This window comes from Hetaerina americana, unplaced genomic scaffold (assembly GCF_022747635.1).
Source record: "Hetaerina americana unplaced genomic scaffold, ioHetAmer1.1.p SCAF_31, whole genome shotgun sequence".
Taxonomy (NCBI): domain Eukaryota; kingdom Metazoa; phylum Arthropoda; class Insecta; order Odonata; family Calopterygidae; genus Hetaerina; species Hetaerina americana.
The window spans coordinates 1281705-1294283 of record NW_027286886.1 but is presented as its reverse complement, the minus strand read 5'-3'; the positions used below and the strand labels follow the sequence as shown (position 1 = coordinate 1294283).

Below are 12579 nucleotides of genomic sequence, written 5' to 3'. Positions count from 1 at the left end.
ATTGTGCAATGCAGGCCAAAGGCAGTGCATTGCAAAGACCTTAACGGTTAACACTTCCTGCAGCAACTTCTATATATAGATGATATCTTGTATTCCTTCTCTGGCCACATTGTATTAATTTATTTGAAACATTTATTTCCTCCCTCATGACTTTTTATTTTATCTCCTTCGCCTCCATCAACTCTACTTCAGAAATCACTTTCCTCGATGTAAATATTTCTCTCTCCAATTGGAAATTCCACACCTCTGTCCACATAATACCTGGCACTATAAAACAATACCTCCACTACATCGCCTGCCATCCATCGCACACTAAACTCACTCTCCACCCGTGGTCACCGAAGTTGCAAAAACCCCAACTCCCTGGACACATTCCTTCACAATATACATAACGCTCTCCTCCGCCGCTGTTACCCTGAGTTCCTTCTCGATTAAAATTCCTGCACGCTCACCTTCCTGAATCTCCCCAAGACACTAACGCTCATAACCTCTCCATCTACACAACATATTTCACAGGAATTCAGTCCCTCAGGCATATTCTTAAAGACCTCCTTCCCAATCTTGACTGACCAAAAATCAACGGCAAACTTATTGCACAATTTTCCCTCGGTTACTCATAAACGACCTGCCAATTTATTGACGGATTAAAAACACCAAGACTTTATCTAAGTCCTCTGCCATACACAAATACACACCAGTACCCTGCAATAGACCAAAATTTAAAACATATCCCATTTTCACCACTCCTCCGCCTTCCCTCTCAACTTGCCAATTCTCACCCATTCCATCGTTCTCCCTCATTCAAACTCCGCATAGTAATCCATCAACTTAACGGCAAACTCTGCCCCTCCTTCTGCGTTGGGCAGTGCACTACACCCCTTAACATCCGCATCAACAACTTGCGCGTCTCATACAAAACTTCTCCCTCATTAGCCTATCTACCTGTGCCTAAACAAGTCTCCCTCCACAACGTTTCATTCGACGATTGTTTCGATTTGTCTCTATTGCCTCCCTTTTCCATTCAGACATACCGCCAAAAATTAAAACCGTCGAGTTATATGCATCTGCTTCCTTGGTGGCGGCTCGAATCTAAAGCCTCAGCCCTCAATAGGGGGCACACGCCCCTCTCCTTCGCCTCGACCCATACCTTTTTGAATCACCACAAACCCCTCCCTTTCCCTCCCACTTTCCACGATCCGTCCTCCCTATGCCCGTCCTGTCCATCACCTACATCCTCAGTTTTTACCTAATGTTGAGCAAGGTGATCGTGCTACTCGTAGTAGTTTAGAGGGGAGGCGACCGACAGCTGAGGTCATTTGCGCCATAGGGGATGGACAGGAAAGGATGAAGGGTGGAGAGAAACCCGGCGTCGGCATTAGCCTACTCTTAACGAAAGGCGCCAAGGGGTCCGCAGTTTAACGTCCCATCCGACGGACGGCGTACTTACTCAAAGTGCCCTCCACAAAGCACCTCAAGTAGGGATCGAGATACCTCTGAAAAATATTCAACACCGCCGGGATTTGAACCCGCGCCCTCTGGGTGGAAAGCCAGTACGTTAGCCAACGCACCATCTCGATCCCCGATCGTGCTACTGAAGTATTAAAAAATCGAAACCGTATATCGTAATTTTGTGTTTATAAGTTTTATATGTCATTGCCACGCTTGTGCCTGACCTAATATTGTGATCTTTTGTGATCAATTTTCGTGTATATATATGTAGATGATGGAGATACACTCACGAGAGCAAAAACATTTGGACGGCACAATAAACCACAAAAATATAAATATAAAACGAGTAAAAGTACACTCATATTTCAGAAAGTTTAACCATTCGGTCTTCTCTGAAGCCTTCTTCAGGTCAGACTGGAAAGTTTTGGGCGGAGGGAATGCGAGGGCTGGGACGGGGGGAGAGCAGGATGAACTAGACAGGGGGGGTGAAAGCGGTAAGGATATAGTGGTGACTGTTGAGTCCGGAAATTTCAAAATATGGGAATGCTATTATGCACTTGGATTCGTGCGTTCTCACCTCTACATTGTTAGCTGAATCGGGTAGAGATTCTTGAATGGGGAAGATTGTGGGAATTCGCGTGCAAATTGATTGGAAAAGAAGAGAGTGAAGCATAATTACAGGAGTAACGGTGATGTTCATGCAGATGGGCACGGGATAATGTATTCGCCTGAGTAGAATGAAGAGCATTGATTTCATATCAAAAGAAAGATAGCATTTTTGGAGGGGCAATTAGCATGGGAACGAGGTGGGGAGGCAATGAGGGGATGTGGAAAGAGATGAGCGAATCTGATAAGACTTAAAATATATATTTATTTATTTATCTCAAGTCTTACCTGAGCAGAGCATAAGAGAAGGCCGAGAGCTTGAACTTTCTCAAATGCGAATGTCCTGTGACGAGTTTATTTATATTTTTGTGTTCTATGCATACATACATATATATATATATATATATATATATATATATATATATATATATATATATATATATATAACGATTGTCCGGAAAAACTCATACGAGCGGCACAATAATGGGCTGACACAACATAACACAAATAGAAAAGAATAGACACATATAAAAGAACACTTACACGGTAAATTGTTCGAGCCTTCGGCCCTCTCAGGGGCCTTCTTCAAGAGAGCTCTCTTGAAGAAGGCCCCTGAGAGGGCCGAAAGCTCGAACAATTTACCGTGTAAGTGTTCTTTTATATGTGTCTATTCTTTTCTATTTGTGTTATGTTGTGTCAGCCCATTATATATATATATATATATATATATATATATATATATATATATATATATATATATATATACTATATATATACATAAATACAAATAGCAACCGTCGAATATATATATATTCGACGGTTGCTATTTATATTTTGAGCCCAGTAATGAAAAGACAGTATTTATTGTTGAAAATGGTAATCAATATACTTTTTCATGCGCTCGAACAAATTTTCGTAGCACTTTTTCCACTCCGGTTGAGGTTCCTCCAAAACATGGTTTTTGAATGCATTAACGGCTTCTTCAGGCGCCGTAAAACGTTGGCCACGAAATTTTTTCTTGATAAACGGGAGTAAAAAGAAGTCATTTGGTGCTAAATCAGGGCTGTACGGAGGATGACCCATCAATTCGAAGTTTTGGCCAGTCCAATAGTTAGTTGTTTCAGATGATCTCTGAGAGCTTGCATTGTCATGATGTAGAATGATCCTTCGTTGCCGCTTCTTTTACAGTATTTCGCCAAGCACTTCTGGCAAATAAAAGCTCGTGTACCATTCAGAATTCACGATTTTACGTTGCTCAAACGGTACGGTTGCCACGTCTCCAGTTAAATATGAAAGAACAGGCGATCGTTTGGTTCGATGTGCTTCGTGCACGTATCACTTTTGTCGGATTTGGCTCGTCTTGGAAGACCCATACAGTGGATTACTGTTTTGTTTCGGGCTAATACGCATAGATCCAAGATTTGTCACTTGTACAGATGTTATACACAGCTTTTTATACACCACGATTGTATTTGTTGAGCATTATTTGCACCAATTGACACGAGCATCTCTTTGAGCTTTTGTCAAGCTATGCGGGACCCAACGCGAACAAATTTTTTTCACAGCTAAATGTCCATGCAATATCTTACTGATGCTCGTCAGACTAATCCCCAAGGATGCCTCTATCTCACGATAAGTTACATGACGATCTTCCTTTAATAGTTCTTGCATCAGCATCTATGTTTTCTGGCACAACAACTGATTTTGGACGACTTTCACAACTTTGGTCGCTGAGCGAACGGCGGCCATGATGGAATTCGTTTGACCAATGTTTTACAGTGGCAAAGGATGGGGTTTAATCGCCTAAAGTGGAAGAAAGATGATCGATGCACCCCTGTCTTGATAATCCACGTCGCAAATCGCAAAAAATCATCGCGCCAAAGTATTTACGAGTTGACTTCATTTTTTCCCTGAGAAAAAATTTTCGAATCACAGTAAACAACACAAGTTATGATCAAACGGCAAAATGTTCTGAAGAAAGTTAGAGTTAAAAGGGTCAAACTCTAATATGGAAACTTCAGATGGCGCCTAAAGCACTAAGTGTTGTCAAGGCTCAAAATGTAAATAACAACTCTCGCATATATGTGTGTGTGTGTCATTTGCTAGTTTTTACAGTTAGCAGAAGTTAAACAATAAAAAATAAAATAATATAAAGTGTACTTGACAGCATAAAATGCCATTTCATGATAAAACATGAAACGAACCTAAATATTATAGTTACATATATAGTGCCGATTTCTTTCCAGAAATCGCAAACGATACTTGACCTCACGTGAATGTGCAACCATACTTGTACTCCCCTAGTCCATCATATCATGACGATTCATCGTTACCTAGCGTGCTCGCAGTGCAATAAAATTTCAACTTCGTAGGATGAACTATATACCTTAGCAATAGATAATTTTATTTTTATATTTAGGAAGTGAATGAATATAGTTGGAAAATGTAGGTAGCCATACCCAGAGCACCATTTTAATGCAACTGTTTTTGCTACCAATGTTTGGCTAGCGTACGTAAAACTCCAAGCAGCACTCCATCCATCCCATTGAAAAGCTGCTGTGGCAGTTTCTAGGTTTAGATTCTCGTAGAATTGGCACCATTTTAACCAGACACCTCATCCAGCGATACCAGGGTCGTGACCTTCCCGGGTAAGTATCACGACACTGTTTCAATTGGCGTAGGAACACTGTCACCAGGTGTTTGACATTCAATTCCCGATATATCTTAAAAGCGAGAACAATAGTTTTGAATAAAACTTAAAAATTTCATTCAAAATACTCGTCATAATCCGCAGCCCAGTTTCCACGCACAGAGTGCGTTCCAAAAGTAACGCTTTTATTTTTTCAAAGTAATTTATTGAAAGGATTTACGCAAACACTTAAAATTGTTCAAAGCACTGTCCTTGGGCCTCTACACATTTTTTACAGCGACTCTGCCATGACCGATACGCGCCCTGGAAGGCGTCTTCGGGGACATCTCGCAAGGTCTTCGTCACGGCTGATTGGATCTCCTCTATTGACGAAAAACGCGTTCCATTCAGGGCTGCCTTAATCTGAAGGAACAAAAAGAAGTTACCGTGGCGACGTTTGGACAATAGGGGAGGTGGGGAAGCGTTGGCACCTGGTGTTTGGCCAGAAACTCGCAGATTCGTAGCGTTTGTAACAAGGCACGTTGTCGTAGTGGAGTTGCCAGGTAGCGTAGATGTCTTTTCTCATCCTGATGACCCTTTTTCAGTCTTTCCAGTATATCCACGTAGTATGCAGCGTTAATAGTCTGTCCTTGAGGCTCAAACTCCTTATGGAACTCTCCTTTACTGTCGAAAAAGACAATCAGCATTGTTTTCACTTTTTATTTGCTCATTCTTGCCTTTTTGGGCTTATAGAACTAGCCGGTGCGCCACTCAGAGCTTTGGCGTTTTGTTTCTAGGCCGTTTTCAAAAACCCAGGTTTTATCACCAGTGATGACGTTTTCCAAATAAATAGGTTTATTTGAATTGGGTACGCCGCAAAAGTTCACTTGAAATTTCCGCTCGGTTGGTCTTTCGTGACACGGTCGGCACGCAGAGGTTTACAGTAGCCGACGTCCTGCCGCTTCCACAGCTTGGAGAGCACTAATATTGGTTTTGCGGCAAAGTTTAGCGTCCTTCCCGCCTACTCTAAGTTGTTTGATCCCACACAAACCAATAGGAGCGGCGCGGGAAATTCAATTGCATTACTTATGGAACGTATCCTTTATAAAATGCTGACAGCAGTGGCTTGAACAATTTTCGGGTAAATGTAGCAGAATCTTTTTTTTGTAAAGAAAAACTTTTTATATTCAATCAATCAGAGCGGAATTCCGTAAAACCATCGAAATAAATTAATGAAATCTGAGCGTTGAACTACTGATCGGAAGGCCCGTGTTCAATTTAATTTTTCGGGTACCAGATCGTCCTGGGAAACCATTACCGGCACATGGAAAGGAAATGACATGATGCTTGAAATTCACATGCCTTTGGGCTGACTACTGGGTGAACTCTATCATCACCCACCAAACCGACTCTCGGGTTGATTACTGTGTTTATATTATATATATATATATATATATATATATATATATATATATATATATATATATATATATATATATATATATATATATGTGTGTATATATATATATATTTATATATACATATATATGTGTATATATATATATATTTATATATACATATATATGTGTATATATATATATGTGTGTATATATATATATATATATATATATAACTCACACGAGCGGCACAATAATAGGCTGACACAATATAACACAAATAGAATAGAATAGCAACATTTGAAAGGACACTCACACGGTAAATTGTTCGAGCTTTCGGCCCTCTCAAGAGGCCTTCTTCAAGAGAGACTGAAAATATGCTGTTGCTGGGGAGAGGGGAAAGAGGTATGGGCGGGGAGGGGAGGTGTGGAGGGAATGCTGGGAGGGAAATTAAAGGTGGCAGTTAAGGGTGGGAATTTTGAAAGAACGGAAAGCTAATATGTAGGCGGATTCATGAGTTCTCACCTCTATATTGGTGGCTGAATCAGGTAGGGATTCTAGGATGCTGAAAGCAAAACACTGGTCGAATGAAAGGTTGTGGGAATTGGCGTGTGAAGGGATAGGGAGAGAAGAGAGTGAGGCAGAATTGCAAGAGTACCGGTGATTATTCACTCGGATGGATAAGGGGGTAATGCATTCGCCTATGTAAAAGGAAGTGCAATGTTTGCATGATAAAAGATAAATAATATTTTTTGAGAGGCAATTAGCGTGGGAACGAGGTGAGGGGGCAATGAGGGGATGTAGGGAGAGGGGAGTAGGCATAATAAGAGGACAGGTTTTACATCGGGGGCGGTTGCAAGTTGGGGAAATATTGGGAAATTTGTCACGGGGGGGCGCCAAAGGGTTGGTGGATTTCAGAAGGTTTTTGAGATTGGCGGGTCGTCTGTATGCGATAGATGGGCATTGGGGTAGTAAGGATGAGGTCGCGTCATTGTCATGTAAAATTGGATACAGTTCTTTAAGGAGGGTTTTCAGTCTGTGTGATCCGGGGAAATAGGTGGTGCAAAGGTTGAGTCCTACGTCAGATGTGGGCTTGTTATTGTGTGGTGTGTGTGGTCGGGTGGAGCGGTGGATTTTATTTTGTAGTAACCTTTCTGGGTAACCGCGTTTGAGGAGTGCAAGATGTAGATTGTCAAGGTATTTGTTGGGAGTGGCTGTGGTGTTACAAATTCGGTGTCCGCGGATAGAGAGAGAGTTAGGAATCGAGCGTTTCGTGTGTTGAGGATGACAGCTAGTGTGGTGTAGGTAAAGGTAGGTAAAGGTATTGCTGATGGTTAGTGGCTTTGATGTGTACTGAAGTGGTGAATTTGTTGTTTTGAAGTGAGATGTCTGTGTCAAGAAAGGTGATGGTGGAGTCTGAAATGTAAGAGGTGAATTTAACCGTGAAAGATGAATTTAAGGCGGATAATAAATTGTTGAGAGAATCAGAGCCATGTGTCCAGAGAATAAAAATATCGTCTATGTAGCGGACCCAGAAAAGAGGTTGAAAGGGTTGCTGTGACAGGAAAGTCTCTTCGAGATGGCCCATGAAGAGATTGGCGTATGATGGTGCCATCCTCCTATATATATATATATACTCGTATATATATATATATAATGCATATATATTATATTATGTATATATATACACATATGTATGTATATTACTATTTATATACTATATATGACTATATAATATTTAAAATTCTGAATTAATTAAAATCGTATTTTTGCTATAAAATTGTTGAATTAACAGGAAAGGATAAGGAGTAAATGTGGTCTAATATGAGGAAGGGCTGGATTCGTTTTTGGGAAATACGTAACATTTTATTGGCGCAAAAAAATTAGTCATCAGATAATTGAGAACAACTGGCCAAAAATATTATTCCACAAACGTTTCAATTTGCCTGGAATCGATAATAATACTTTCATAAAAAATTCTTCGTTATATGATGTACCCTTGTACACATTCTACTCTTCAGGCTTATTTTACATATATAGGCAGTATATTGGAACCCATAGTTCATTTATGAACTTAAATCGACTCCAGCCCTCCGTCGTTCCCTGGCCAACGGCGGAAGTCAGGCCCATCACGAGTCAAATCATGATCCCCAATCCACAGCCTTCAGAAGCATTAAAAAGTCTGGACGCGATCCAGTTTTAATTCATCGATAACCTCATGTGAGGGGCCATTAAACGCCAAAGCGAGGACGAGGGGACAGCGCGCAACTGGAAAGAGACGGCTCCCGGCATCTCCCGCTTTATTATGCTCCTGAAATATTGATCGGTTAACGAAGAGGTAACCCTGGAATGAGTCAAATGAGTTGAAAGTAAAACTGTGGAAATTATATTCACGGGAAGAAGAGATCATGATAGGAAGACACATAATAAATAGGAAAATTTGGATTAGATCACAAAAAGTTTAGGAAAGAATGCCTTTAAATATCCACCCATTTGGCCTTGACGAAGTATTTCTGTCCAAATCGCTTAATTGCAGCTTTTTAGTTTAAACTATATAAAAGCCTTAAAAATCTTATTGTTAGTTGCCTTTAAAGCTTATTAAAAGAATAAATGGTAAATTAGAACAAATTTCAAAATAAAAACTAGTAAAAGTTTGAACAGTTAAATCGGCTATGAAATGCCAATGTCAGTTTCACTCTAGACATCTGTTACTCCTAGTCACATCCTCGCAACAACTTCAAACCAGTATTGATGTTTTAAAAGGGAGAGCAATGTTGAGCGTTCTCAGAACCAGCTAACTTTTTATTTACCAGTCTTATTTACAAAAAGAGCTGTTTCGCGGCATACAGAGAATGTTTTCTAAGAGATTCACACTCTTAATTAGTACGTCTCATCTCGTCAATGGCGCGGCGTTAAACGAACGTATGGGCGACGGACGTCCATGGACACGAACTACCTCGATCCAATTGCAGAAGCCATCATGGGGAATGTGCTTGAGTAGTAAGAGCATTCATCGTCTCCACATCCCTCGTTTATCCAAAATTCACTCGATTCCATCTCCTCCACTCTCGAAAGACCGCCTGCGTTAGCCAAGGTGGTGAGAATGTCAGTGGCTATCAGCGGCAGCGTAAGAAGAAATGATCATTTGAAGCGAGGTCACGGACATGCTTCCATTTTTTGCAAAAACCACTCTAGTTGAATGATATGTCTGAAAGGAGATAAAACTTTGGCACCAAGGATATGATATCAAAGTTCAGGTTAAAATTCATCGTTTTAAAGCAAGGGGCGTTTTATAAAAATCTTCGCGCTGAGAAAAAGCGGTCGAAAACCTTCTTTGGTCGAAAATGAAACTACATTTATGTGGGTCAAGGCACGGACATTGATCATTGAAATATCAACAGGAAGTCATTTGAAATATTCCAAATCAATGATTGAAATAATTCTTCCCCTGGATTCTTTTTGTCCTCCTAGTTCAATAAGGTTAACTCTTATCGTGATACTCAAAACCTTTGATTTTACTCTTGTACTCGTAAGTTTATCTCTTCAGCACTCAATACTTGAAAGTTAAGTTTCCTATCTGTTTTTGTCGGAATAACAAGGTAAAGGCGTATTTCATAGCTTTATTTGACCTGCAGAGAGAATATAATGCACAAAATATGCAACAATCGTCACAAAGTGTAGTGTAAAATACTTCATTTTGCTGTTATAATAATATGAAGTTTGTGGTTTAAGGATATTTTGAGTTATAATTGTCAGGGCTTATGAGTGCAGGATTAATATTAATGTAAACAAATTTTAATGGAATTATTTTTAAAAACATCGGCATATTGCATCGATTACTATCCCTATTTTTAGTTAAAGTCTTCTATTTTGGATGTGGGTGTGGCTATTGAAGTAGGCTTCTCATTTTTGGAATATCGTGCAAAAACGCAATAAAGCATTGAGATGGATTATCTGTTTTGCTAAAAGGGCCTGCAAGATGTGCAAATAGGTACTAAAGATCCCATTTAATAGTTTATTCTGGCTTATTTTGGAATACAAAACTGCGAATAGGAACTCTAAATAATCATTATCAAAATTTACCAGAGGAAAAGCAAAATTAATTTGAAATTAAATTTATTTTAAATACTAATAGATAATAATACTAATTTATTACTTATATGTAATAATTCTACTTTATTTCCCATCCCATATGATGAATTATCATTCTCATTAAACCTGGTGCCTCTTTATGAGGGATATTAGATGGCTGATTTGGTTACAAATTTCAAGTTGAGTAATGGCTATATTAATTGTTCTCCCCTGCTCGAAATGATTTCATTTGCGTAATTTTAATATAAGAACACCGAGTTTTTCCATGTGTACATCTGAATGGGGAATAATGCGTATTTTGCACCAATCATTTAGAGCTGCGCCAATGTTCTAACAAATATTTCCCTTTACAATTTTCATCAAGGAACAATATAAAATTATGAGGAAATTTAACTCGATAATTTTTAGTTATTATATTCCCTGATAGATTTCATTAACATGTGTATGTTGCACCTATTAACTATTGTTTAGTATAGTTTAACCAAATCTGATGTAATCATACATTTATTTTCAAATTAATAATTACAGTTGATTTCTTTAAATTATAAATACATAATTTTTTTGTGTAATAATGGGAATGTTTTTGTGGATATTAAATAATGTGAGGTGTGTTCGTACATTACTTATTGAGCTAATTCATTTATAGCTTGGTTTGTAGTCCTATTGATACATTATATTGTACTTATATTGTAAGGGTATCACTTCTATTAAATAACATTGTCTATGGTAGATTCAATAGCTTTTGTTGAAGCCACCAGATAAAACTTATTATGGGACAGTATTCAGGAAGACAGGGTAAAATTACATCTAGATATTTTGTCCTGCTTTTATTTTCGTACATTCGGCGTGTGTTTGCTCTAGTAATGGCGTTGGGCATCAGATAGATGACACGGCATCCAGCCATAAGTTGAAAAATTTTATGCGTCCTAAAGAAGGGTGAGTGAATGACATAAGGAGCCTATTAAACAAGTTGAAATGGAATTTTTCCAAGCAAGTGAGGGTTAATATTTTTCCCAGTGATTAATTTCTATTGAGTAGGATTCTGTACTAATAAGAAATCAATTGACGTCATCTCATTTCGGGCAGAAACAGTGAATACGCCGTACATCCAGTTTAATTGCCTAACCCAGATATCGGCTATGCGAATATGATGAGGGTAATACGAAGCCAATGCGGGGATAAAAAATTATGTTTGACGTTCCTGCACCCAATATCTGTCTCTCGTCTGTGAGGCAAAGTAAAGGGATTTTCGAAGTCGAGCATTGTTATTTTAAAGCAAAAATTAGCGTTGGCTTCGGTGACGTTGTTGTCGACTAGATATACATATTAAAATAGTTCAATTCTGAAATTTGAATGGAAATAGGATCATTTAATCATTAACTCGCTGATAACGGGTATTGAGAAAAAAGTGAATAATAAATGTCAGGTAACAGTCAACATTCTCACTAGTGGAAAATCTTATTGGTCCACTTTCACGTTTGAGATATTACTTTAGAATTGAAACTTTAGGGCGTCTCTGAATTACTGCTAACCACAAAAGTTATCATTTACTTCCACAACATTCATTTTCATACCCTTTTAGAAAATAGGTATTTACTGTCGCCTTGAGGGCCATGTTAATATTTAGCAGTATATAATATATAGCACTGCTTGATAATATAAATACTTTACATGCATGAATAACTCCGTCCAAGCTCTAGCTTTCGGACTAAACGATTTTGCATAATATGGCTACCATTTGCTCCTGAGAGTTCTCTACATCCTAAATAATTTACACTATATAACAAGTGGAAGAATAGTTTCGATATTTAATCAAAATGTCCGTATTTTTATGTCTTTAGAGTATTTTTATCTTTAAAATGTATTGTCACGAAACTGTTTGAAAGTATTGGATGTTTCCTTTGAACTTATAGTGCCTGGAAGTTTGAATATCATTAAAAAAGTTCAGTTTGGCAGTGAAGGCGACCGAGCCAAGTCAACGTCCTCCCCTAAATCTCTCATCAACAACAAAAGGTAGTACGCCCGATTCCCAGTCCATATGATATTTTTTTACCATTGCAAAAAACTTTCATACGAGAGCGATGCCCATGACTAATTAATTTAATAATCCTATAAACTTGGTCCTTTTGTGTCACAGAGATGCATTCCTATCTCAGCATAAACAAAATGCCAATAAACATTCATCGAAATATGCCATTCATCCACCCTCGAGGCATGGATTCCTAAGCTGATACCTAGCCGTGACCCGGCGAGGGTGTCTCCCGGTACTTCCATGCCACTGTTCCTGAATCAAGTTATACAGAAGTTTTACTTACGCAGAGAAGCATACTGAAGAATACAGAGACTTTAATTGACCCATACGTAGATGTGCTAGAGCTGAAAAGCTCAAAGGCGGATAAAGAGTGG

The 12579-nt window shown here is 38.8% G+C and overlaps 1 protein-coding gene across 1 annotated transcript in view; it reads left to right on the top strand.

Moving 5' to 3' along the window:
• The window catches only part of LOC139691237 (uncharacterized), a 52636-nt gene that overhangs the window by 13990 nt on the left and 26067 nt on the right, over nucleotides 1-12579 (top strand). The gene's annotated exons all lie outside the window — the stretch shown is intronic.